The 22,256-nt window shown below is 47.3% G+C and overlaps 42 non-coding genes across 42 annotated transcripts; 28 read left to right on the top strand and 14 right to left on the bottom strand.

Moving 5' to 3' along the window:
- The first annotated feature begins 544 nt into the window (after positions 1-544).
- Positions 545-626, top strand: TRNAL-AAG (transfer RNA leucine (anticodon AAG)). Its single transcript has one exon. It is a non-coding gene; the product is annotated as a tRNA-Leu (tRNA).
- A 596-nt stretch (positions 627-1,222) lies between these two features.
- On the bottom strand, positions 1,223-1,296 carry TRNAI-AAU (transfer RNA isoleucine (anticodon AAU)). Its single transcript has one exon. It is a non-coding gene; the product is annotated as a tRNA-Ile (tRNA).
- A 170-nt stretch (positions 1,297-1,466) lies between these two features.
- On the top strand, positions 1,467-1,548 carry TRNAL-UAG (transfer RNA leucine (anticodon UAG)). The gene has a single exon. It is a non-coding gene; the product is annotated as a tRNA-Leu (tRNA).
- A 581-nt stretch (positions 1,549-2,129) lies between these two features.
- On the top strand, positions 2,130-2,211 carry TRNAL-AAG (transfer RNA leucine (anticodon AAG)). Its single transcript has one exon. It is a non-coding gene; the product is annotated as a tRNA-Leu (tRNA).
- Positions 2,212-2,807: 596 nt separating this feature from the next.
- TRNAI-AAU (transfer RNA isoleucine (anticodon AAU)) lies at positions 2,808-2,881 on the bottom strand. The gene has a single exon. It is a non-coding gene; the product is annotated as a tRNA-Ile (tRNA).
- Positions 2,882-3,051: 170 nt separating this feature from the next.
- On the top strand, positions 3,052-3,133 carry TRNAL-UAG (transfer RNA leucine (anticodon UAG)). The gene has a single exon. It is a non-coding gene; the product is annotated as a tRNA-Leu (tRNA).
- Positions 3,134-3,714: 581 nt separating this feature from the next.
- TRNAL-AAG (transfer RNA leucine (anticodon AAG)) lies at positions 3,715-3,796 on the top strand. The gene has a single exon. It is a non-coding gene; the product is annotated as a tRNA-Leu (tRNA).
- Positions 3,797-4,392: 596 nt separating this feature from the next.
- On the bottom strand, positions 4,393-4,466 carry TRNAI-AAU (transfer RNA isoleucine (anticodon AAU)). Its single transcript has one exon. It is a non-coding gene; the product is annotated as a tRNA-Ile (tRNA).
- Positions 4,467-4,636: 170 nt separating this feature from the next.
- On the top strand, positions 4,637-4,718 carry TRNAL-UAG (transfer RNA leucine (anticodon UAG)). The gene has a single exon. It is a non-coding gene; the product is annotated as a tRNA-Leu (tRNA).
- Positions 4,719-5,299: 581 nt separating this feature from the next.
- On the top strand, positions 5,300-5,381 carry TRNAL-AAG (transfer RNA leucine (anticodon AAG)). The gene has a single exon. It is a non-coding gene; the product is annotated as a tRNA-Leu (tRNA).
- A 596-nt stretch (positions 5,382-5,977) lies between these two features.
- Positions 5,978-6,051, bottom strand: TRNAI-AAU (transfer RNA isoleucine (anticodon AAU)). The gene has a single exon. It is a non-coding gene; the product is annotated as a tRNA-Ile (tRNA).
- A 170-nt stretch (positions 6,052-6,221) lies between these two features.
- TRNAL-UAG (transfer RNA leucine (anticodon UAG)) lies at positions 6,222-6,303 on the top strand. Its single transcript has one exon. It is a non-coding gene; the product is annotated as a tRNA-Leu (tRNA).
- A 581-nt stretch (positions 6,304-6,884) lies between these two features.
- Positions 6,885-6,966, top strand: TRNAL-AAG (transfer RNA leucine (anticodon AAG)). The gene has a single exon. It is a non-coding gene; the product is annotated as a tRNA-Leu (tRNA).
- A 596-nt stretch (positions 6,967-7,562) lies between these two features.
- Positions 7,563-7,636, bottom strand: TRNAI-AAU (transfer RNA isoleucine (anticodon AAU)). The gene has a single exon. It is a non-coding gene; the product is annotated as a tRNA-Ile (tRNA).
- Positions 7,637-7,806: 170 nt separating this feature from the next.
- Positions 7,807-7,888, top strand: TRNAL-UAG (transfer RNA leucine (anticodon UAG)). Its single transcript has one exon. It is a non-coding gene; the product is annotated as a tRNA-Leu (tRNA).
- Positions 7,889-8,469: 581 nt separating this feature from the next.
- TRNAL-AAG (transfer RNA leucine (anticodon AAG)) lies at positions 8,470-8,551 on the top strand. Its single transcript has one exon. It is a non-coding gene; the product is annotated as a tRNA-Leu (tRNA).
- A 596-nt stretch (positions 8,552-9,147) lies between these two features.
- Positions 9,148-9,221, bottom strand: TRNAI-AAU (transfer RNA isoleucine (anticodon AAU)). Its single transcript has one exon. It is a non-coding gene; the product is annotated as a tRNA-Ile (tRNA).
- A 170-nt stretch (positions 9,222-9,391) lies between these two features.
- On the top strand, positions 9,392-9,473 carry TRNAL-UAG (transfer RNA leucine (anticodon UAG)). Its single transcript has one exon. It is a non-coding gene; the product is annotated as a tRNA-Leu (tRNA).
- A 581-nt stretch (positions 9,474-10,054) lies between these two features.
- Positions 10,055-10,136, top strand: TRNAL-AAG (transfer RNA leucine (anticodon AAG)). The gene has a single exon. It is a non-coding gene; the product is annotated as a tRNA-Leu (tRNA).
- Positions 10,137-10,732: 596 nt separating this feature from the next.
- TRNAI-AAU (transfer RNA isoleucine (anticodon AAU)) lies at positions 10,733-10,806 on the bottom strand. Its single transcript has one exon. It is a non-coding gene; the product is annotated as a tRNA-Ile (tRNA).
- Positions 10,807-10,976: 170 nt separating this feature from the next.
- TRNAL-UAG (transfer RNA leucine (anticodon UAG)) lies at positions 10,977-11,058 on the top strand. Its single transcript has one exon. It is a non-coding gene; the product is annotated as a tRNA-Leu (tRNA).
- Positions 11,059-11,639: 581 nt separating this feature from the next.
- Positions 11,640-11,721, top strand: TRNAL-AAG (transfer RNA leucine (anticodon AAG)). The gene has a single exon. It is a non-coding gene; the product is annotated as a tRNA-Leu (tRNA).
- Positions 11,722-12,317: 596 nt separating this feature from the next.
- Positions 12,318-12,391, bottom strand: TRNAI-AAU (transfer RNA isoleucine (anticodon AAU)). The gene has a single exon. It is a non-coding gene; the product is annotated as a tRNA-Ile (tRNA).
- Positions 12,392-12,561: 170 nt separating this feature from the next.
- TRNAL-UAG (transfer RNA leucine (anticodon UAG)) lies at positions 12,562-12,643 on the top strand. The gene has a single exon. It is a non-coding gene; the product is annotated as a tRNA-Leu (tRNA).
- A 581-nt stretch (positions 12,644-13,224) lies between these two features.
- On the top strand, positions 13,225-13,306 carry TRNAL-AAG (transfer RNA leucine (anticodon AAG)). The gene has a single exon. It is a non-coding gene; the product is annotated as a tRNA-Leu (tRNA).
- A 596-nt stretch (positions 13,307-13,902) lies between these two features.
- TRNAI-AAU (transfer RNA isoleucine (anticodon AAU)) lies at positions 13,903-13,976 on the bottom strand. Its single transcript has one exon. It is a non-coding gene; the product is annotated as a tRNA-Ile (tRNA).
- A 170-nt stretch (positions 13,977-14,146) lies between these two features.
- Positions 14,147-14,228, top strand: TRNAL-UAG (transfer RNA leucine (anticodon UAG)). The gene has a single exon. It is a non-coding gene; the product is annotated as a tRNA-Leu (tRNA).
- A 581-nt stretch (positions 14,229-14,809) lies between these two features.
- On the top strand, positions 14,810-14,891 carry TRNAL-AAG (transfer RNA leucine (anticodon AAG)). Its single transcript has one exon. It is a non-coding gene; the product is annotated as a tRNA-Leu (tRNA).
- Positions 14,892-15,487: 596 nt separating this feature from the next.
- Positions 15,488-15,561, bottom strand: TRNAI-AAU (transfer RNA isoleucine (anticodon AAU)). Its single transcript has one exon. It is a non-coding gene; the product is annotated as a tRNA-Ile (tRNA).
- A 170-nt stretch (positions 15,562-15,731) lies between these two features.
- On the top strand, positions 15,732-15,813 carry TRNAL-UAG (transfer RNA leucine (anticodon UAG)). Its single transcript has one exon. It is a non-coding gene; the product is annotated as a tRNA-Leu (tRNA).
- Positions 15,814-16,394: 581 nt separating this feature from the next.
- Positions 16,395-16,476, top strand: TRNAL-AAG (transfer RNA leucine (anticodon AAG)). The gene has a single exon. It is a non-coding gene; the product is annotated as a tRNA-Leu (tRNA).
- A 596-nt stretch (positions 16,477-17,072) lies between these two features.
- TRNAI-AAU (transfer RNA isoleucine (anticodon AAU)) lies at positions 17,073-17,146 on the bottom strand. The gene has a single exon. It is a non-coding gene; the product is annotated as a tRNA-Ile (tRNA).
- A 170-nt stretch (positions 17,147-17,316) lies between these two features.
- On the top strand, positions 17,317-17,398 carry TRNAL-UAG (transfer RNA leucine (anticodon UAG)). Its single transcript has one exon. It is a non-coding gene; the product is annotated as a tRNA-Leu (tRNA).
- Positions 17,399-17,979: 581 nt separating this feature from the next.
- On the top strand, positions 17,980-18,061 carry TRNAL-AAG (transfer RNA leucine (anticodon AAG)). The gene has a single exon. It is a non-coding gene; the product is annotated as a tRNA-Leu (tRNA).
- Positions 18,062-18,657: 596 nt separating this feature from the next.
- TRNAI-AAU (transfer RNA isoleucine (anticodon AAU)) lies at positions 18,658-18,731 on the bottom strand. The gene has a single exon. It is a non-coding gene; the product is annotated as a tRNA-Ile (tRNA).
- Positions 18,732-18,901: 170 nt separating this feature from the next.
- TRNAL-UAG (transfer RNA leucine (anticodon UAG)) lies at positions 18,902-18,983 on the top strand. Its single transcript has one exon. It is a non-coding gene; the product is annotated as a tRNA-Leu (tRNA).
- Positions 18,984-19,564: 581 nt separating this feature from the next.
- Positions 19,565-19,646, top strand: TRNAL-AAG (transfer RNA leucine (anticodon AAG)). Its single transcript has one exon. It is a non-coding gene; the product is annotated as a tRNA-Leu (tRNA).
- Positions 19,647-20,242: 596 nt separating this feature from the next.
- Positions 20,243-20,316, bottom strand: TRNAI-AAU (transfer RNA isoleucine (anticodon AAU)). The gene has a single exon. It is a non-coding gene; the product is annotated as a tRNA-Ile (tRNA).
- Positions 20,317-20,486: 170 nt separating this feature from the next.
- TRNAL-UAG (transfer RNA leucine (anticodon UAG)) lies at positions 20,487-20,568 on the top strand. Its single transcript has one exon. It is a non-coding gene; the product is annotated as a tRNA-Leu (tRNA).
- A 581-nt stretch (positions 20,569-21,149) lies between these two features.
- Positions 21,150-21,231, top strand: TRNAL-AAG (transfer RNA leucine (anticodon AAG)). Its single transcript has one exon. It is a non-coding gene; the product is annotated as a tRNA-Leu (tRNA).
- A 596-nt stretch (positions 21,232-21,827) lies between these two features.
- Positions 21,828-21,901, bottom strand: TRNAI-AAU (transfer RNA isoleucine (anticodon AAU)). The gene has a single exon. It is a non-coding gene; the product is annotated as a tRNA-Ile (tRNA).
- Positions 21,902-22,044: 143 nt separating this feature from the next.
- On the top strand, positions 22,045-22,126 carry TRNAL-UAG (transfer RNA leucine (anticodon UAG)). The gene has a single exon. It is a non-coding gene; the product is annotated as a tRNA-Leu (tRNA).
- Positions 22,127-22,256: the final 130 nt, after the last annotated feature.

Here is a 22,256-nt window from a genome sequence, read left to right on the forward strand (position 1 = left end):
CGTCTATGAAGTTTCTGCTGCACTTTGCTGGCGTTCCTTGCTCTACACACTGGAATCTCAGAAAAGCAGCATTAGGAAATTGCATGTTTTGGTTGAGAAGTCTTCCAAAGGGCACACTTCTGATGAGATGACTAGTGAAATGTCGTCAACGTTACAAAACAAGTCCAACTCAATGTGACTACCTCCTGTAAGCTAGATACCACGTTCACACTTTAAGTGTGGACACCAAAAAACAAGCAGCACTAATGAAAAGCTGGCACACTTTTCAGCAGAGTGCCAAGTGAACTAAGTGCCAGAATGCTGCACCCAAAGTCCACTCTCAAGCGTAAAGTGACCACAATCTGCAGCCTCAGAAAGAGGACTGAAGCACATAAGTTGGCATCTTGGCCATCTGTGTCAAACTTCAACAACCTTTCATAATGGATAAAGTGGTGAATACTTGAAGTTGAGAGTTCTGAGGCCTCCAGCACAAGCAATGAATTCAGAGCATGGAATGCAGACTATGTCCCGCCGCTTTTCAGTCATTAGCGAGCACTCTTTTACAGGTAGCATGGCCGAGCGGTCTAAGGCGCTGGATTAAGGCTCCAGTCTCTTCGGGGGCGTGGGTTCGAATCCCACTGCTGCCAAGCTCTTTTAACAAAATCCCTATCCTCAAGGGCTCAAGCATCTCTGATGTTGCTGCAGTTCCTTGCCCAACACACTGACATCTCAAAGAACACTTACCTCTCTGCTCTAGCAGCATTAGAATAACTGCATTCATTGCATGTTTTGTTTGAGAAGTCTTCCAAAGGGCACACTTCTGGTGACTAGTGAAATGTCATCAACAGTATATAACAAGTCCAACTGAATGTGACTAACTCCTGTAAGCTAGATTCAACACTCCTACTTTAAGTGTAGACAGCAAAAACAAGCAGCAGTAATGAAAAGCTGGCACATTTTGTAGGAGAGTGCCAAGTGAACTTGCCACAGAATGCTGCACCCAAAGTCCACTCTCAAGCGTAAAAGGACCACAACTTGCTGCCTCAGAAAGAGGACAGAAGCACATAAGTTGGCATCTTGGCCATCTGTGTCAAACTTCAACAACCTTTCATAATGGATAAAGTGGTGACCACTTGGAGTGGAGAGATCTGAGGCCTCCAGCACAAGCAATGAATGCAGAACATCGGACAGCAGAAAGCCACAGGGTACACATGCCTGAGATCATAAAGATCAAGCGCACGGATGGCCCGTACGGGGATCGAACCCGCGACCTTGGCGTTATTAGCACCACGCTCTAACCAACTGAGCTAACCGGCCAATATGCGACAGCCCAGCTGGGGCTGTGTCTTTCTTAGCCATCCCAGGCTCTCATTAAAGACAAGCTGCAGGAATTCCAGGTGTGCTATATCTATGCCACGGCCTCATCAATCCATGGAATGTAGAATATGTCCCTCCGCCTTTTAATGGTTAGCGAGCACTCTTTTGTAGGTAGCATGGCCGAGCGGTCTAAGGCGCTGGATTTAGGCTCCAGTCTCTTTGGGGGCGTGGGTTCGAATCCCACTGCTGCCAAGCTCTTTTAACAAATGCCTATCCTCGAGGGCTCAAGCGTCTATGAAGTTTCTGCTGCACTTTGCTGGCGTTCCTTGCTCTACACACTGGAATCTCAGAAAAGCAGCATTAGGAAATTGCATGTTTTGGTTGAGAAGTCTTCCAAAGGGCACACTTCTGATGAGATGACTAGTGAAATGTCGTCAACGTTACAAAACAAGTCCAACTCAATGTGACTACCTCCTGTAAGCTAGATACCACGTTCACACTTTAAGTGTGGACACCAAAAAACAAGCAGCACTAATGAAAAGCTGGCACACTTTTCAGCAGAGTGCCAAGTGAACTAAGTGCCAGAATGCTGCACCCAAAGTCCACTCTCAAGCGTAAAGTGACCACAATCTGCAGCCTCAGAAAGAGGACTGAAGCACATAAGTTGGCATCTTGGCCATCTGTGTCAAACTTCAACAACCTTTCATAATGGATAAAGTGGTGAATACTTGAAGTTGAGAGTTCTGAGGCCTCCAGCACAAGCAATGAATTCAGAGCATGGAATGCAGACTATGTCCCGCCGCTTTTCAGTCATTAGCGAGCACTCTTTTGCAGGTAGCATGGCCGAGCGGTCTAAGGCGCTGGATTAAGGCTCCAGTCTCTTCGGGGGCGTGGGTTCGAATCCCACTGCTGCCAAGCTCTTTTAACAAAATCCCTATCCTCAAGGGCTCAAGCATCTCTGATGTTGCTGCAGTTCCTTGCCCAACACACTGACATCTCAAAGAACACTTACCTCTCTGCTCTAGCAGCATTAGAATAACTGCATTCATTGCATGTTTTGTTTGAGAAGTCTTCCAAAGGGCACACTTCTGGTGACTAGTGAAATGTCATCAACAGTATATAACAAGTCCAACTGAATGTGACTAACTCCTGTAAGCTAGATTCAACACTCCTACTTTAAGTGTAGACAGCAAAAACAAGCAGCAGTAATGAAAAGCTGGCACATTTTGTAGGAGAGTGCCAAGTGAACTTGCCACAGAATGCTGCACCCAAAGTCCACTCTCAAGCGTAAAAGGACCACAACTTGCTGCCTCAGAAAGAGGACAGAAGCACATAAGTTGGCATCTTGGCCATCTGTGTCAAACTTCAACAACCTTTCATAATGGATAAAGTGGTGACCACTTGGAGTGGAGAGATCTGAGGCCTCCAGCACAAGCAATGAATGCAGAACATCGGACAGCAGAAAGCCACAGGGTACACATGCCTGAGACCATAAAGATCAAGCGCACGGATGGCCCGTACGGGGATCGAACCCGCGACCTTGGCGTTATTAGCACCACGCTCTAACCAACTGAGCTAACCGGCCAATATGCGACAGCCCAGCTGGGGCTGTGTCTTTCTTAGCCATCCCAGGCTCTCATTAAAGACAAGCTGCAGGAATTCCAGGTGTGCTATATCTATGCCACGGCCTCATCAATCCATGGAATGTAGAATATGTCCCTCCGCCTTTTAATGGTTAGCGAGCACTCTTTTGTAGGTAGCATGGCCGAGCGGTCTAAGGCGCTGGATTTAGGCTCCAGTCTCTTTGGGGGCGTGGGTTCGAATCCCACTGCTGCCAAGCTCTTTTAACAAATGCCTATCCTCGAGGGCTCAAGCGTCTATGAAGTTTCTGCTGCACTTTGCTGGCGTTCCTTGCTCTACACACTGGAATCTCAGAAAAGCAGCATTAGGAAATTGCATGTTTTGGTTGAGAAGTCTTCCAAAGGGCACACTTCTGATGAGATGACTAGTGAAATGTCGTCAACGTTACAAAACAAGTCCAACTCAATGTGACTACCTCCTGTAAGCTAGATACCACGTTCACACTTTAAGTGTGGACACCAAAAAACAAGCAGCACTAATGAAAAGCTGGCACACTTTTCAGCAGAGTGCCAAGTGAACTAAGTGCCAGAATGCTGCACCCAAAGTCCACTCTCAAGCGTAAAGTGACCACAATCTGCAGCCTCAGAAAGAGGACTGAAGCACATAAGTTGGCATCTTGGCCATCTGTGTCAAACTTCAACAACCTTTCATAATGGATAAAGTGGTGAATACTTGAAGTTGAGAGTTCTGAGGCCTCCAGCACAAGCAATGAATTCAGAGCATGGAATGCAGACTATGTCCCGCCGCTTTTCAGTCATTAGCGAGCACTCTTTTACAGGTAGCATGGCCGAGCGGTCTAAGGCGCTGGATTAAGGCTCCAGTCTCTTCGGGGGCGTGGGTTCGAATCCCACTGCTGCCAAGCTCTTTTAACAAAATCCCTATCCTCAAGGGCTCAAGCATCTCTGATGTTGCTGCAGTTCCTTGCCCAACACACTGACATCTCAAAGAACACTTACCTCTCTGCTCTAGCAGCATTAGAATAACTGCATTCATTGCATGTTTTGTTTGAGAAGTCTTCCAAAGGGCACACTTCTGGTGACTAGTGAAATGTCATCAACAGTATATAACAAGTCCAACTGAATGTGACTAACTCCTGTAAGCTAGATTCAACACTCCTACTTTAAGTGTAGACAGCAAAAACAAGCAGCAGTAATGAAAAGCTGGCACATTTTGTAGGAGAGTGCCAAGTGAACTTGCCACAGAATGCTGCACCCAAAGTCCACTCTCAAGCGTAAAAGGACCACAACTTGCTGCCTCAGAAAGAGGACAGAAGCACATAAGTTGGCATCTTGGCCATCTGTGTCAAACTTCAACAACCTTTCATAATGGATAAAGTGGTGACCACTTGGAGTGGAGAGATCTGAGGCCTCCAGCACAAGCAATGAATGCAGAACATCGGACAGCAGAAAGCCACAGGGTACACATGCCTGAGACCATAAAGATCAAGCGCACGGATGGCCCGTACGGGGATCGAACCCGCGACCTTGGCGTTATTAGCACCACGCTCTGACCAACTGAGCTAACCGGCCAATATGCGACAGCCCAGCTGGGGCTGTGTCTTTCTTAGCCATCCCAGGCTCTCATTAAAGACAAGCTGCAGGAATTCCAGGTGTGCTATATCTATGCCACGGCCTCATCAATCCATGGAATGTAGAATATGTCCCTCCGCCTTTTAATGGTTAGCGAGCACTCTTTTGTAGGTAGCATGGCCGAGCGGTCTAAGGCGCTGGATTTAGGCTCCAGTCTCTTTGGGGGCGTGGGTTCGAATCCCACTGCTGCCAAGCTCTTTTAACAAATGCCTATCCTCGAGGGCTCAAGCGTCTATGAAGTTTCTGCTGCACTTTGCTGGCGTTCCTTGCTCTACACACTGGAATCTCAGAAAAGCAGCATTAGGAAATTGCATGTTTTGGTTGAGAAGTCTTCCAAAGGGCACACTTCTGATGAGATGACTAGTGAAATGTCGTCAACGTTACAAAACAAGTCCAACTCAATGTGACTACCTCCTGTAAGCTAGATACCACGTTCACACTTTAAGTGTGGACACCAAAAAACAAGCAGCACTAATGAAAAGCTGGCACACTTTTCAGCAGAGTGCCAAGTGAACTAAGTGCCAGAATGCTGCACCCAAAGTCCACTCTCAAGCGTAAAGTGACCACAATCTGCAGCCTCAGAAAGAGGACTGAAGCACATAAGTTGGCATCTTGGCCATCTGTGTCAAACTTCAACAACCTTTCATAATGGATAAAGTGGTGAATACTTGAAGTTGAGAGTTCTGAGGCCTCCAGCACAAGCAATGAATTCAGAGCATGGAATGCAGACTATGTCCCGCCACTTTTCAGTCATTAGCAAGCACTCTTTTACAGGTAGCATGGCCGAGCGGTCTAAGGCGCTGGATTAAGGCTCCAGTCTCTTCGGGGGCGTGGGTTCGAATCCCACTGCTGCCAAGCTCTTTTAACAAAATCCCTATCCTCAAGGGCTCAAGCATCTCTGATGTTGCTGCAGTTCCTTGCCCAACACACTGACATCTCAAAGAACACTTACCTCTCTGCTCTAGCAGCATTAGAATAACTGCATTCATTGCATGTTTTGTTTGAGAAGTCTTCCAAAGGGCACACTTCTGGTGACTAGTGAAATGTCATCAACAGTATATAACAAGTCCAACTGAATGTGACTAACTCCTGTAAGCTAGATTCAACACTCCTACTTTAAGTGTAGACAGCAAAAACAAGCAGCAGTAATGAAAAGCTGGCACATTTTGTAGGAGAGTGCCAAGTGAACTTGCCACAGAATGCTGCACCCAAAGTCCACTCTCAAGCGTAAAAGGACCACAACTTGCTGCCTCAGAAAGAGGACAGAAGCACATAAGTTGGCATCTTGGCCATCTGTGTCAAACTTCAACAACCTTTCATAATGGATAAAGTGGTGACCACTTGGAGTGGAGAGATCTGAGGCCTCCAGCACAAGCAATGAATGCAGAACATCGGACAGCAGAAAGCCACAGGGTACACATGCCTGAGACCATAAAGATCAAGCGCACGGATGGCCCGTACGGGGATCGAACCCGCGACCTTGGCGTTATTAGCACCACGCTCTAACCAACTGAGCTAACCGGCCAATATGCGACAGCCCAGCTGGGGCTGTGTCTTTCTTAGCCATCCCAGGCTCTCATTAAAGACAAGCTGCAGGAATTCCAGGTGTGCTATATCTATGCCACGGCCTCATCAATCCATGGAATGTAGAATATGTCCCTCCACCTTTTAATGGTTAGCGAGCACTCTTTTGTAGGTAGCATGGCCGAGCGGTCTAAGGCGCTGGATTTAGGCTCCAGTCTCTTTGGGGGCGTGGGTTCGAATCCCACTGCTGCCAAGCTCTTTTAACAAATGCCTATCCTCGAGGGCTCAAGCGTCTATGAAGTTTCTGCTGCACTTTGCTGGCGTTCCTTGCTCTACACACTGGAATCTCAGAAAAGCAGCATTAGGAAATTGCATGTTTTGGTTGAGAAGTCTTCCAAAGGGCACACTTCTGATGAGATGACTAGTGAAATGTCGTCAACGTTACAAAACAAGTCCAACTCAATGTGACTACCTCCTGTAAGCTAGATACCACGTTCACACTTTAAGTGTGGACACCAAAAAACAAGCAGCACTAATGAAAAGCTGGCACACTTTTCAGCAGAGTGCCAAGTGAACTAAGTGCCAGAATGCTGCACCCAAAGTCCACTCTCAAGCGTAAAGTGACCACAATCTGCAGCCTCAGAAAGAGGACTGAAGCACATAAGTTGGCATCTTGGCCATCTGTGTCAAACTTCAACAACCTTTCATAATGGATAAAGTGGTGAATACTTGAAGTTGAGAGTTCTGAGGCCTCCAGCACAAGCAATGAATTCAGAGCATGGAATGCAGACTATGTCCCGCCGCTTTTCAGTCATTAGCGAGCACTCTTTTACAGGTAGCATGGCCGAGCGGTCTAAGGCGCTGGATTAAGGCTCCAGTCTCTTCGGGGGCGTGGGTTCGAATCCCACTGCTGCCAAGCTCTTTTAACAAAATCCCTATCCTCAAGGGCTCAAGCATCTCTGATGTTGCTGCAGTTCCTTGCCCAACACACTGGAATCTCAAAGAACACTTACCTCTCTGCTCTAGCAGCATTAGAATAACTGCATTCATTGCATGTTTTGTTTGAGAAGTCTTCCAAAGGGCACACTTCTGGTGACTAGTGAAATGTCATCAACAGTATATAACAAGTCCAACTGAATGTGACTAACTCCTGTAAGCTAGATTCAACACTCCTACTTTAAGTGTAGACAGCAAAAACAAGCAGCAGTAATGAAAAGCTGGCACATTTTGTAGGAGAGTGCCAAGTGAACTTGCCACAGAATGCTGCACCCAAAGTCCACTCTCAAGCGTAAAAGGACCACAACTTGCTTCCTCAGAAAGAGGACAGAAGCACATAAGTTGGCATCTTGGCCATCTGTGTCAAACTTCAACAACCTTTCATAATGGATAAAGTGGTGACCACTTGGAGTGGAGAGATCTGAGGCCTCCAGCACAAGCAATGAATGCAGAACATCGGACAGCAGAAAGCCACAGGGTACACATGCCTGAGACCATAAAGATCACGCGCACGGATGGCCCGTACGGGGATCGAACCCGCGACCTTGGCGTTATTAGCACCACGCTCTAACCAACTGAGCTAACCGGCCAATACGCGACAGCCCAGCTGGGGCTGTGTCTTTCTTAGCCATCCCAGGCTCTCATTAAAGACAAGCTGCAGGAATTCCAGGTGTGCTATATCTATGCCACGGCCTCATCAATCCATGGAATGTAGAATATGTCCCTCCGCCTTTTAATGGTTAGCGAGCACTCTTTTGTAGGTAGCATGGCCGAGCGGTCTAAGGCGCTGGATTTAGGCTCCAGTCTCTTTGGGGGCGTGGGTTCGAATCCCACTGCTGCCAAGCTCTTTTAACAAATGCCTATCCTCGAGGGCTCAAGCGTCTATGAAGTTTCTGCTGCACTTTGCTGGCGTTCCTTGCTCTACACACTGGAATCTCAGAAAAGCAGCATTAGGAAATTGCATGTTTTGGTTGAGAAGTCTTCCAAAGGGCACACTTCTGATGAGATGACTAGTGAAATGTCGTCAACGTTACAAAACAAGTCCAACTCAATGTGACTACCTCCTGTAAGCTAGATACCACGTTCACACTTTAAGTGTGGACACCAAAAAACAAGCAGCACTAATGAAAAGCTGGCACACTTTTCAGCAGAGTGCCAAGTGAACTAAGTGCCAGAATGCTGCACCCAAAGTCCACTCTCAAGCGTAAAGTGACCACAATCTGCAGCCTCAGAAAGAGGACTGAAGCACATAAGTTGGCATCTTGGCCATCTGTGTCAAACTTCAACAACCTTTCATAATGGATAAAGTGGTGAATACTTGAAGTTGAGAGTTCTGAGGCCTCCAGCACAAGCAATGAATTCAGAGCATGGAATGCAGACTATGTCCCGCCGCTTTTCAGTCATTAGCGAGCACTCTTTTGCAGGTAGCATGGCCGAGCGGTCTAAGGCGCTGGATTAAGGCTCCAGTCTCTTCGGGGGCGTGGGTTCGAATCCCACTGCTGCCAAGCTCTTTTAACAAAATCCCTATCCTCAAGGGCTCAAGCATCTCTGATGTTGCTGCAGTTCCTTGCCCAACACACTGGAATCTCAAAGAACACTTACCTCTCTGCTCTAGCAGCATTAGAATAACTGCATTCATTGCATGTTTTGTTTGAGAAGTCTTCCAAAGGGCACACTTCTGGTGACTAGTGAAATGTCATCAACAGTATATAACAAGTCCAACTGAATGTGACTAACTCCTGTAAGCTAGATTCAACACTCCTACTTTAAGTGTAGACAGCAAAAACAAGCAGCAGTAATGAAAAGCTGGCACATTTTGTAGGAGAGTGCCAAGTGAACTTGCCACAGAATGCTGCACCCAAAGTCCACTCTCAAGCGTAAAAGGACCACAACTTGCTTCCTCAGAAAGAGGACAGAAGCACATAAGTTGGCATCTTGGCCATCTGTGTCAAACTTCAACAACCTTTCATAATGGATAAAGTGGTGACCACTTGGAGTGGAGAGATCTGAGGCCTCCAGCACAAGCAATGAATGCAGAACATCGGACAGCAGAAAGCCACAGGGTACACATGCCTGAGACCATAAAGATCACGCGCACGGATGGCCCGTACGGGGATCGAACCCGCGACCTTGGCGTTATTAGCACCACGCTCTAACCAACTGAGCTAACCGGCCAATACGCGACAGCCCAGCTGGGGCTGTGTCTTTCTTAGCCATCCCAGGCTCTCATTAAAGACAAGCTGCAGGAATTCCAGGTGTGCTATATCTATGCCACGGCCTCATCAATCCATGGAATGTAGAATATGTCCCTCCGCCTTTTAATGGTTAGCGAGCACTCTTTTGTAGGTAGCATGGCCGAGCGGTCTAAGGCGCTGGATTTAGGCTCCAGTCTCTTTGGGGGCGTGGGTTCGAATCCCACTGCTGCCAAGCTCTTTTAACAAATGCCTATCCTCGAGGGCTCAAGCGTCTATGAAGTTTCTGCTGCACTTTGCTGGCGTTCCTTGCTCTACACACTGGAATCTCAGAAAAGCAGCATTAGGAAATTGCATGTTTTGGTTGAGAAGTCTTCCAAAGGGCACACTTCTGATGAGATGACTAGTGAAATGTCGTCAACGTTACAAAACAAGTCCAACTCAATGTGACTACCTCCTGTAAGCTAGATACCACGTTCACACTTTAAGTGTGGACACCAAAAAACAAGCAGCACTAATGAAAAGCTGGCACACTTTTCAGCAGAGTGCCAAGTGAACTAAGTGCCAGAATGCTGCACCCAAAGTCCACTCTCAAGCGTAAAGTGACCACAATCTGCAGCCTCAGAAAGAGGACTGAAGCACATAAGTTGGCATCTTGGCCATCTGTGTCAAACTTCAACAACCTTTCATAATGGATAAAGTGGTGAATACTTGAAGTTGAGAGTTCTGAGGCCTCCAGCACAAGCAATGAATTCAGAGCATGGAATGCAGACTATGTCCCGCCGCTTTTCAGTCATTAGCGAGCACTCTTTTGCAGGTAGCATGGCCGAGCGGTCTAAGGCGCTGGATTAAGGCTCCAGTCTCTTCGGGGGCGTGGGTTCGAATCCCACTGCTGCCAAGCTCTTTTAACAAAATCCCTATCCTCAAGGGCTCAAGCATCTCTGATGTTGCTGCAGTTCCTTGCCCAACACACTGGAATCTCAAAGAACACTTACCTCTCTGCTCTAGCAGCATTAGAATAACTGCATTCATTGCATGTTTTGTTTGAGAAGTCTTCCAAAGGGCACACTTCTGGTGACTAGTGAAATGTCATCAACAGTATATAACAAGTCCAACTGAATGTGACTAACTCCTGTAAGCTAGATTCAACACTCCTACTTTAAGTGTAGACAGCAAAAACAAGCAGCAGTAATGAAAAGCTGGCACATTTTGTAGGAGAGTGCCAAGTGAACTTGCCACAGAATGCTGCACCCAAAGTCCACTCTCAAGCGTAAAAGGACCACAACTTGCTTCCTCAGAAAGAGGACAGAAGCACATAAGTTGGCATCTTGGCCATCTGTGTCAAACTTCAACAACCTTTCATAATGGATAAAGTGGTGACCACTTGGAGTGGAGAGATCTGAGGCCTCCAGCACAAGCAATGAATGCAGAACATCGGACAGCAGAAAGCCACAGGGTACACATGCCTGAGACCATAAAGATCAAGCGCACGGATGGCCCGTACGGGGATCGAACCCGCGACCTTGGCGTTATTAGCACCACGCTCTAACCAACTGAGCTAACCGGCCAATATGCGACAGCCCAGCTGGGGCTGTGTCTTTCTTAGCCATCCCAGGCTCTCATTAAAGACAAGCTGCAGGAATTCCAGGTGTGCTATATCTATGCCACGGCCTCATCAATCCATGGAATGTAGAATATGTCCCTCCGCCTTTTAATGGTTAGCGAGCACTCTTTTGTAGGTAGCATGGCCGAGCGGTCTAAGGCGCTGGATTTAGGCTCCAGTCTCTTTGGGGGCGTGGGTTCGAATCCCACTGCTGCCAAGCTCTTTTAACAAATGCCTATCCTCGAGGGCTCAAGCGTCTATGAAGTTTCTGCTGCACTTTGCTGGCGTTCCTTGCTCTACACACTGGAATCTCAGAAAAGCAGCATTAGGAAATTGCATGTTTTGGTTGAGAAGTCTTCCAAAGGGCACACTTCTGATGAGATGACTAGTGAAATGTCGTCAACGTTACAAAACAAGTCCAACTCAATGTGACTACCTCCTGTAAGCTAGATACCACGTTCACACTTTAAGTGTGGACACCAAAAAACAAGCAGCACTAATGAAAAGCTGGCACACTTTTCAGCAGAGTGCCAAGTGAACTAAGTGCCAGAATGCTGCACCGAAAGTCCACTCTCAAGCGTAAAGTGACCACAATCTGCAGCCTCAGAAAGAGGACTGAAGCACATAAGTTGGCATCTTGGCCATCTGTGTCAAACTTCAACAACCTTTCATAATGGATAAAGTGGTGAATACTTGAAGTTGAGAGTTCTGAGGCCTCCAGCACAAGCAATGAATTCAGAGCATGGAATGCAGACTATGTCCCGCCGCTTTTCAGTCATTAGCGAGCACTCTTTTGCAGGTAGCATGGCCGAGCGGTCTAAGGCGCTGGATTAAGGCTCCAGTCTCTTCGGGGGCGTGGGTTCGAATCCCACTGCTGCCAAGCTCTTTTAACAAAATCCCTATCCTCAAGGGCTCAAGCATCTCTGATGTTGCTGCAGTTCCTTGCCCAACACACTGACATCTCAAAGAACACTTACCTCTCTGCTCTAGCAGCATTAGAATAACTGCATTCATTGCATGTTTTGTTTGAGAAGTCTTCCAAAGGGCACACTTCTGGTGACTAGTGAAATGTCATCAACAGTATATAACAAGTCCAACTGAATGTGACTAACTCCTGTAAGCTAGATTCAACACTCCTACTTTAAGTGTAGACAGCAAAAACAAGCAGCAGTAATGAAAAGCTGGCACATTTTGTAGGAGAGTGCCAAGTGAACTTGCCACAGAATGCTGCACCCAAAGTCCACTCTCAAGCGTAAAAGGACCACAACTTGCTGCCTCAGAAAGAGGACAGAAGCACATAAGTTGGCATCTTGGCCATCTGTGTCAAACTTCAACAACCTTTCATAATGGATAAAGTGGTGACCACTTGGAGTGGAGAGATCTGAGGCCTCCAGCACAAGCAATGAATGCAGAACATCGGACAGCAGAAAGCCACAGGGTACACATGCCTGAGACCATAAAGATCAAGCGCACGGATGGCCCGTACGGGGATCGAACCCGCGACCTTGGCGTTATTAGCACCACGCTCTAACCAACTGAGCTAACCGGCCAATATGCGACAGCCCAGCTGGGGCTGTGTCTTTCTTAGCCATCCCAGGCTCTCATTAAAGACAAGCTGCAGGAATTCCAGGTGTGCTATATCTATGCCACGGCCTCATCAATCCATGGAATGTAGAATATGTCCCTCCGCCTTTTAATGGTTAGCGAGCACTCTTTTGTAGGTAGCATGGCCGAGCGGTCTAAGGCGCTGGATTTAGGCTCCAGTCTCTTTGGGGGCGTGGGTTCGAATCCCACTGCTGCCAAGCTCTTTTAACAAATGCCTATCCTCGAGGGCTCAAGCGTCTATGAAGTTTCTGCTGCACTTTGCTGGCGTTCCTTGCTCTACACACTGGAATCTCAGAAAAGCAGCATTAGGAAATTGCATGTTTTGGTTGAGAAGTCTTCCAAAGGGCACACTTCTGATGAGATGACTAGTGAAATGTCGTCAACGTTACAAAACAAGTCCAACTCAATGTGACTACCTCCTGTAAGCTAGATACCACGTTCACACTTTAAGTGTGGACACCAAAAAACAAGCAGCACTAATGAAAAGCTGGCACACTTTTCAGCAGAGTGCCAAGTGAACTAAGTGCCAGAATGCTGCACCCAAAGTCCACTCTCAAGCGTAAAGTGACCACAATCTGCAGCCTCAGAAAGAGGACTGAAGCACATAAGTTGGCATCTTGGCCATCTGTGTCAAACTTCAACAACCTTTCATAATGGATAAAGTGGTGAATACTTGAAGTTGAGAGTTCTGAGGCCTCCAGCACAAGCAATGAATTCAGAGCATGGAATGCAGACTATGTCCCGCCACTTTTCAGTCATTAGCGAGCACTCTTTTACAGGTAGCATGGCCGAGCGGTCTAAGGCGCTGGATTAAGGCTCCAGTCTCTTCGGGGGCGTGGGTTCGAATCCCACTGCTGCCAAGCTCTTTTAACAAAATCCCTATCCTCAAGGGCTCAAGCATCTCTGATGTTGCTGCAGTTCCTTGCCCAACACACTGACATCTCAAAGAACACTTACCTCTCTGCTCTAGCAGCATTAGAATAACTGCATTCATTGCATGTTTTGTTTGAGAAGTCTTCCAAAGGGCACACTTCTGGTGACTAGTGAAATGTCATCAACAGTATATAACAAGTCCAACTGAATGTGACTAACTCCTGTAAGCTAGATTCAACACTCCTACTTTAAGTGTAGACAGCAAAAACAAGCAGCAGTAATGAAAAGCTGGCACATTTTGTAGGAGAGTGCCAAGTGAACTTGCCACAGAATGCTGCACCCAAAGTCCACTCTCAAGCGTAAAACGACCACAACTTGCTGCCTCAGAAAGAGGACAGAAGCACATAAGTTGGCATCTTGGCCATCTGTGTCAAACTTCAACAACCTTTCATAATGGATAAAGTGGTGACCACTTGGAGTGGAGAGATCTGAGGCCTCCAGCACAAGCAATGAATGCAGAACATCGGACAGCAGAAAGCCACAGGGTACACATGCCTGAGACCATAAAGATCAAGCGCACGGATGGCCCGTACGGGGATCGAACCCGCGACCTTGGCGTTATTAGCACCACGCTCTAACCAACTGAGCTAACCGGCCAATATGCGACAGCCCAGCTGGGGCTGTGTCTTTCTTAGCCATCCCAGGCTCTCATTAAAGACAAGCTGCAGGAATTCCAGGTGTGCTATATCTATGCCACGGCCTCATCAATCCATGGAATGTAGAATATGTCCCTCCACCTTTTAATGGTTAGCGAGCACTCTTTTGTAGGTAGCATGGCCGAGCGGTCTAAGGTGCTGGATTTAGGCTCCAGTCTCTTTGGGGGCGTGGGTTCGAATCCCACTGCTGCCAAGCTCTTTTAACAAATGCCTATCCTCGAGGGCTCAAGCGTCTATGAAGTTTCTGCTGCACTTTGCTGGCGTTCCTTGCTCTACACACTGGAATCTCAGAAAAGCAGCATTAGGAAATTGCATGTTTTGGTTGAGAAGTCTTCCAAAGGGCACACTTCTGATGAGATGACTAGTGAAATGTCGTCAACGTTACAAAACAAGTCCAACTCAATGTGACTACCTCCTGTAAGCTAGATACCACGTTCACACTTTAAGTGTGGACACCAAAAAACAAGCAGCACTAATGAAAAGCTGGCACACTTTTCAGCAGAGTGCCAAGTGAACTAAGTGCCAGAATGCTGCACCCAAAGTCCACTCTCAAGCGTAAAGTGACCACAATCTGCAGCCTCAGAAAGAGGACTGAAGCACATAAGTTGGCATCTTGGCCATCTGTGTCAAACTTCAACAACCTTTCATAATGGATAAAGTGGTGAATACTTGAAGTTGAGAGTTCTGAGGCCTCCAGCACAAGCAATGAATTCAGAGCATGGAATGCAGACTATGTCCCGCCGCTTTTCAGTCATTAGCGAGCACTCTTTTACAGGTAGCATGGCCGAGCGGTCTAAGGCGCTGGATTAAGGCTCCAGTCTCTTCGGGGGCGTGGGTTCGAATCCCACTGCTGCCAAGCTCTTTTAACAAAATCCCTATCCTCAAGGGCTCAAGCATCTCTGATGTTGCTGCAGTTCCTTGCCCAACACACTGGAATCTCAAAGAACACTTACCTCTCTGCTCTAGCAGCATTAGAATAACTGCATTCATTGCATGTTTTGTTTGAGAAGTCTTCCAAAGGGCACACTTCTGGTGACTAGTGAAATGTCATCAACAGTATATAACAAGTCCAACTGAATGTGACTAACTCCTGTAAGCTAGATTCAACACTCCTACTTTAAGTGTAGACAGCAAAAACAAGCAGCAGTAATGAAAAGCTGGCACATTTTGTAGGAGAGTGCCAAGTGAACTTGCCACAGAATGCTGCACCCAAAGTCCACTCTCAAGCGTAAAAGGACCACAACTTGCTTCCTCAGAAAGAGGACAGAAGCACATAAGTTGGCATCTTGGCCATCTGTGTCAAACTTCAACAACCTTTCATAATGGATAAAGTGGTGACCACTTGGAGTGGAGAGATCTGAGGCCTCCAGCACAAGCAATGAATGCAGAACATCGGACAGCAGAAAGCCACAGGGTACACATGCCTGAGACCATAAAGATCAAGCGCACGGATGGCCCGTACGGGGATCGAACCCGCGACCTTGGCGTTATTAGCACCACGCTCTAACCAACTGAGCTAACCGGCCAATATGCGACAGCCCAGCTGGGGCTGTGTCTTTCTTAGCCATCCCAGGCTCTCATTAAAGACAAGCTGCAGGAATTCCAGGTGTGCTATATCTATGCCACGGCCTCATCAATCCATGGAATGTAGAATATGTCCCTCCGCCTTTTAATGGTTAGCGAGCACTCTTTTGTAGGTAGCATGGCCGAGCGGTCTAAGGCGCTGGATTTAGGCTCCAGTCTCTTTGGGGGCGTGGGTTCGAATCCCACTGCTGCCAAGCTCTTTTAACAAATGCCTATCCTCGAGGGCTCAAGCGTCTATGAAGTTTCTGCTGCACTTTGCTGGCGTTCCTTGCTCTACACACTGGAATCTCAGAAAAGCAGCATTAGGAAATTGCATGTTTTGGTTGAGAAGTCTTCCAAAGGGCACACTTCTGATGAGATGACTAGTGAAATGTCGTCAACGTTACAAAACAAGTCCAACTCAATGTGACTACCTCCTGTAAGCTAGATACCACGTTCACACTTTAAGTGTGGACACCAAAAAACAAGCAGCACTAATGAAAAGCTGGCACACTTTTCAGCAGAGTGCCAAGTGAACTAAGTGCCAGAATGCTGCACCGAAAGTCCACTCTCAAGCGTAAAGTGACCACAATCTGCAGCCTCAGAAAGAGGACTGAAGCACATAAGTTGGCATCTTGGCCATCTGTGTCAAACTTCAACAACCTTTCATAATGGATAAAGTGGTGAATACTTGAAGTTGAGAGTTCTGAGGCCTCCAGCACAAGCAATGAATTCAGAGCATGGAATGCAGACTATGTCCCGCCGCTTTTCAGTCATTAGCGAGCACTCTTTTGCAGGTAGCATGGCCGAGCGGTCTAAGGCGCTGGATTAAGGCTCCAGTCTCTTCGGGGGCGTGGGTTCGAATCCCACTGCTGCCAAGCTCTTTTAACAAAATCCCTATCCTCAAGGGCTCAAGCATCTCTGATGTTGCTGCAGTTCCTTGCCCAACACACTGACATCTCAAAGAACACTTACCTCTCTGCTCTAGCAGCATTAGAATAACTGCATTCATTGCATGTTTTGTTTGAGAAGTCTTCCAAAGGGCACACTTCTGGTGACTAGTGAAATGTCATCAACAGTATATAACAAGTCCAACTGAATGTGACTAACTCCTGTAAGCTAGATTCAACACTCCTACTTTAAGTGTAGACAGCAAAAACAAGCAGCAGTAATGAAAAGCTGGCACATTTTGTAGGAGAGTGCCAAGTGAACTTGCCACAGAATGCTGCACCCAAAGTCCACTCTCAAGCGTAAAAGGACCACAACTTGCTGCCTCAGAAAGAGGACAGAAGCACATAAGTTGGCATCTTGGCCATCTGTGTCAAACTTCAACAACCTTTCATAATGGATAAAGTGGTGACCACTTGGAGTGGAGAGATCTGAGGCCTCCAGCACAAGCAATGAATGCAGAACATCGGACAGCAGAAAGCCACAGGGTACACATGCCTGAGACCATAAAGATCAAGCGCACGGATGGCCCGTACGGGGATCGAACCCGCGACCTTGGCGTTATTAGCACCACGCTCTAACCAACTGAGCTAACCGGCCAATATGCGACAGCCCAGCTGGGGCTGTGTCTTTCTTAGCCATCCCAGGCTCTCATTAAAGACAAGCTGCAGGAATTCCAGGTGTGCTATATCTATGCCACGGAATCATCAATCCATGGAATGTAGAATATGTCCCTCCGCCTTTTAATGGTTAGCGAGCACTCTTTTGTAGGTAGCATGGCCGAGCGGTCTAAGGCGCTGGATTTAGGCTCCAGTCTCTTTGGGGGCGTGGGTTCGAATCCCACTGCTGCCAAGCTCTTTTAACAAATGCCTATCCTCGAGGGCTCAAGCGTCTATGAAGTTTCTGCTGCACTTTGCTGGCGTTCCTTGCTCTACACACTGGAATCTCAGAAAAGCAGCATTAGGAAATTGCATGTTTTGGTTGAGAAGTCTTCCAAAGGGCACACTTCTGATGAGATGACTAGTGAAATGTCGTCAACGTTACAAAACAAGTCCAACTCAATGTGACTACCTCCTGTAAGCTAGATACCACGTTCACACTTTAAGTGTGGACACCAAAAAACAAGCAGCACTAATGAAAAGCTGGCACACTTTTCAGCAGAGTGCCAAGTGAACTAAGTGCCAGAATGCTGCACCGAAAGTCCACTCTCAAGCGTAAAGTGACCACAATCTGCAGCCTCAGAAAGAGGACTGAAGCACATAAGTTGGCATCTTGGCCATCTGTGTCAAACTTCAACAACCTTTCATAATGGATAAAGTGGTGAATACTTGAAGTTGAGAGTTCTGAGGCCTCCAGCACAAGCAATGAATTCAGAGCATGGAATGCAGACTATGTCCCGCCGCTTTTCAGTCATTAGCGAGCACTCTTTTGCAGGTAGCATGGCCGAGCGGTCTAAGGCGCTGGATTAAGGCTCCAGTCTCTTCGGGGGCGTGGGTTCGAATCCCACTGCTGCCAAGCTCTTTTAACAAAATCCCTATCCTCAAGGGCTCAAGCATCTCTGATGTTGCTGCAGTTCCTTGCCCAACACACTGACATCTCAAAGAACACTTACCTCTCTGCTCTAGCAGCATTAGAATAACTGCATTCATTGCATGTTTTGTTTGAGAAGTCTTCCAAAGGGCACACTTCTGGTGACTAGTGAAATGTCATCAACAGTATATAACAAGTCCAACTGAATGTGACTAACTCCTGTAAGCTAGATTCAACACTCCTACTTTAAGTGTAGACAGCAAAAACAAGCAGCAGTAATGAAAAGCTGGCACATTTTGTAGGAGAGTGCCAAGTGAACTTGCCACAGAATGCTGCACCCAAAGTCCACTCTCAAGCGTAAAAGGACCACAACTTGCTGCCTCAGAAAGAGGACAGAAGCACATAAGTTGGCATCTTGGCCATCTGTGTCAAACTTCAACAACCTTTCATAATGGATAAAGTGGTGACCACTTGGAGTGGAGAGATCTGAGGCCTCCAGCACAAGCAATGAATGCAGAACATCGGACAGCAGAAAGCCACAGGGTACACATGCCTGAGACCATAAAGATCAAGCGCACGGATGGCCCGTACGGGGATCGAACCCGCGACCTTGGCGTTATTAGCACCACGCTCTAACCAACTGAGCTAACCGGCCAATATGCGACAGCCCAGCTGGGGCTGTGTCTTTCTTAGCCATCCCAGGCTCTCATTAAAGACAAGCTGCAGGAATTCCAGGTGTGCTATATCTATGCCACGGCCTCATCAATCCATGGAATGTAGAATATGTCCCTCCGCCTTTTAATGGTTAGCGAGCACTCTTTTGTAGGTAGCATGGCCGAGCGGTCTAAGGCGCTGGATTTAGGCTCCAGTCTCTTTGGGGGCGTGGGTTCGAATCCCACTGCTGCCAAGCTCTTTTAACAAATGCCTATCCTCGAGGGCTCAAGCGTCTATGAAGTTTCTGCTGCACTTTGCTGGCGTTCCTTGCTCTACACACTGGAATCTCAGAAAAGCAGCATTAGGAAATTGCATGTTTTGGTTGAGAAGTCTTCCAAAGGGCACACTTCTGATGAGATGACTAGTGAAATGTCGTCAACGTTACAAAACAAGTCCAACTCAATGTGACTACCTCCTGTAAGCTAGATACCACGTTCACACTTTAAGTGTGGACACCAAAAAACAAGCAGCACTAATGAAAAGCTGGCACACTTTTCAGCAGAGTGCCAAGTGAACTAAGTGCCAGAATGCTGCACCCAAAGTCCACTCTCAAGCGTAAAGTGACCACAATCTGCAGCCTCAGAAAGAGGACTGAAGCACATAAGTTGGCATCTTGGCCATCTGTGTCAAACTTCAACAACCTTTCATAATGGATAAAGTGGTGAATACTTGAAGTTGAGAGTTCTGAGGCCTCCAGCACAAGCAATGAATTCAGAGCATGGAATGCAGACTATGTCCCGCCGCTTTTCAGTCATTAGCGAGCACTCTTTTACAGGTAGCATGGCCGAGCGGTCTAAGGCGCTGGATTAAGGCTCCAGTCTCTTCGGGGGCGTGGGTTCGAATCCCACTGCTGCCAAGCTCTTTTAACAAAATCCCTATCCTCAAGGGCTCAAGCATCTCTGATGTTGCTGCAGTTCCTTGCCCAACACACTGACATCTCAAAGAACACTTACCTCTCTGCTCTAGCAGCATTAGAATAACTGCATTCATTGCATGTTTTGTTTGAGAAGTCTTCCAAAGGGCACACTTCTGGTGACTAGTGAAATGTCATCAACAGTATATAACAAGTCCAACTGAATGTGACTAACTCCTGTAAGCTAGATTCAACACTCCTACTTTAAGTGTAGACAGCAAAAACAAGCAGCAGTAATGAAAAGCTGGCACATTTTGTAGGAGAGTGCCAAGTGAACTTGCCACAGAATGCTGCACCCAAAGTCCACTCTCAAGCGTAAAAGGACCACAACTTGCTGCCTCAGAAAGAGGACAGAAGCACATAAGTTGGCATCTTGGCCATCTGTGTCAAACTTCAACAACCTTTCATAATGGATAAAGTGGTGACCACTTGGAGTGGAGAGATCTGAGGCCTCCAGCACAAGCAATGAATGCAGAACATCGGACAGCAGAAAGCCACAGGGTACACATGCCTGAGACCATAAAGATCAAGCGCACGGATGGCCCGTACGGGGATCGAACCCGCGACCTTGGCGTTATTAGCACCACGCTCTAACCAACTGAGCTAACCGGCCAATATGCGACAGCCCAGCTGGGGCTGTGTCTTTCTTAGCCATCCCAGGCTCTCATTAAAGACAAGCTGCAGGAATTCCAGGTGTGCTATATCTATGCCACGGCCTCATCAATCCATGGAATGTAGAATATGTCCCTCCACCTTTTAATGGTTAGCGAGCACTCTTTTGTAGGTAGCATGGCCGAGCGGTCTAAGGTGCTGGATTTAGGCTCCAGTCTCTTTGGGGGCGTGGGTTCGAATCCCACTGCTGCCAAGCTCTTTTAACAAATGCCTATCCTCGAGGGCTCAAGCGTCTATGAAGTTTCTGCTGCACTTTGCTGGCGTTCCTTGCTCTACACACTGGAATCTCAGAAAAGCAGCATTAGGAAATTGCATGTTTTGGTTGAGAAGTCTTCCAAAGGGCACACTTCTGATGAGATGACTAGTGAAATGTCGTCAACGTTACAAAACAAGTCCAACTCAATGTGACTACCTCCTGTAAGCTAGATACCACGTTCACACTTTAAGTGTGGACACCAAAAAACAAGCAGCACTAATGAAAAGCTGGCACACTTTTCAGCAGAGTGCCAAGTGAACTAAGTGCCAGAATGCTGCACCCAAAGTCCACTCTCAAGCGTAAAGTGACCACAATCTGCAGCCTCAGAAAGAGGACTGAAGCACATAAGTTGGCATCTTGGCCATCTGTGTCAAACTTCAACAACCTTTCATAATGGATAAAGTGGTGAATACTTGAAGTTGAGAGTTCTGAGGCCTCCAGCACAAGCAATGAATTCAGAGCATGGAATGCAGACTATGTCCCGCCGCTTTTCAGTCATTAGCGAGCACTCTTTTGCAGGTAGCATGGCCGAGCGGTCTAAGGCGCTGGATTAAGGCTCCAGTCTCTTCGGGGGCGTGGGTTCGAATCCCACTGCTGCCAAGCTCTTTTAACAAAATCCCTATCCTCAAGGGCTCAAGCATCTCTGATGTTGCTGCAGTTCCTTGCCCAACACACTGACATCTCAAAGAACACTTACCTCTCTGCTCTAGCAGCATTAGAATAACTGCATTCATTGCATGTTTTGTTTGAGAAGTCTTCCAAAGGGCACACTTCTGGTGACTAGTGAAATGTCATCAACAGTATATAACAAGTCCAACTGAATGTGACTAACTCCTGTAAGCTAGATTCAACACTCCTACTTTAAGTGTAGACAGCAAAAACAAGCAGCAGTAATGAAAAGCTGGCACATTTTGTAGGAGAGTGCCAAGTGAACTTGCCACAGAATGCTGCACCCAAAGTCCACTCTCAAGCGTAAAAGGACCACAACTTGCTGCCTCAGAAAGAGGACAGAAGCACATAAGTTGGCATCTTGGCCATCTGTGTCAAACTTCAACAACCTTTCATAATGGATAAAGTGGTGACCACTTGGAGTGGAGAGATCTGAGGCCTCCAGCACAAGCAATGAATGCAGAACATCGGACAGCAGAAAGCCACAGGGTACACATGCCTGAGACCATAAAGATCAAGCGCACGGATGGCCCGTACGGGGATCGAACCCGCGACCTTGGCGTTATTAGCACCACGCTCTAACCAACTGAGCTAACCGGCCAATATGCGACAGCCCAGCTGGGGCTGTGTCTTTCTTAGCCATCCCAGGCTCTCATTAAAGACAAGCTGCAGGAATTCCAGGTGTGCTATATCTAGTAGAATATGTCCCTCCGCCTTTTAATGGTTAGCGAGCACTCTTTTGTAGGTAGCATGGCCGAGCGGTCTAAGGCGCTGGATTTAGGCTCCAGTCTCTTTGGGGGCGTGGGTTCGAATCCCACTGCTGCCAAGCTCTTTTAACAAATGCCTATCCTCGAGGGCTCAAGCGTCTATGAAGTTTCTGCTGCACTTTGCTGGCGTTCCTTGCTCTACACACTGGAATCTCAGAAAAGCAGCATTAGGAAATTGCATGTTTTGGT

Source organism: Aquarana catesbeiana, linkage group LG12, assembly GCF_042186555.1.
Source record: "Aquarana catesbeiana isolate 2022-GZ linkage group LG12, ASM4218655v1, whole genome shotgun sequence".
NCBI lineage: Eukaryota > Metazoa > Chordata > Amphibia > Anura > Ranidae > Aquarana > Aquarana catesbeiana.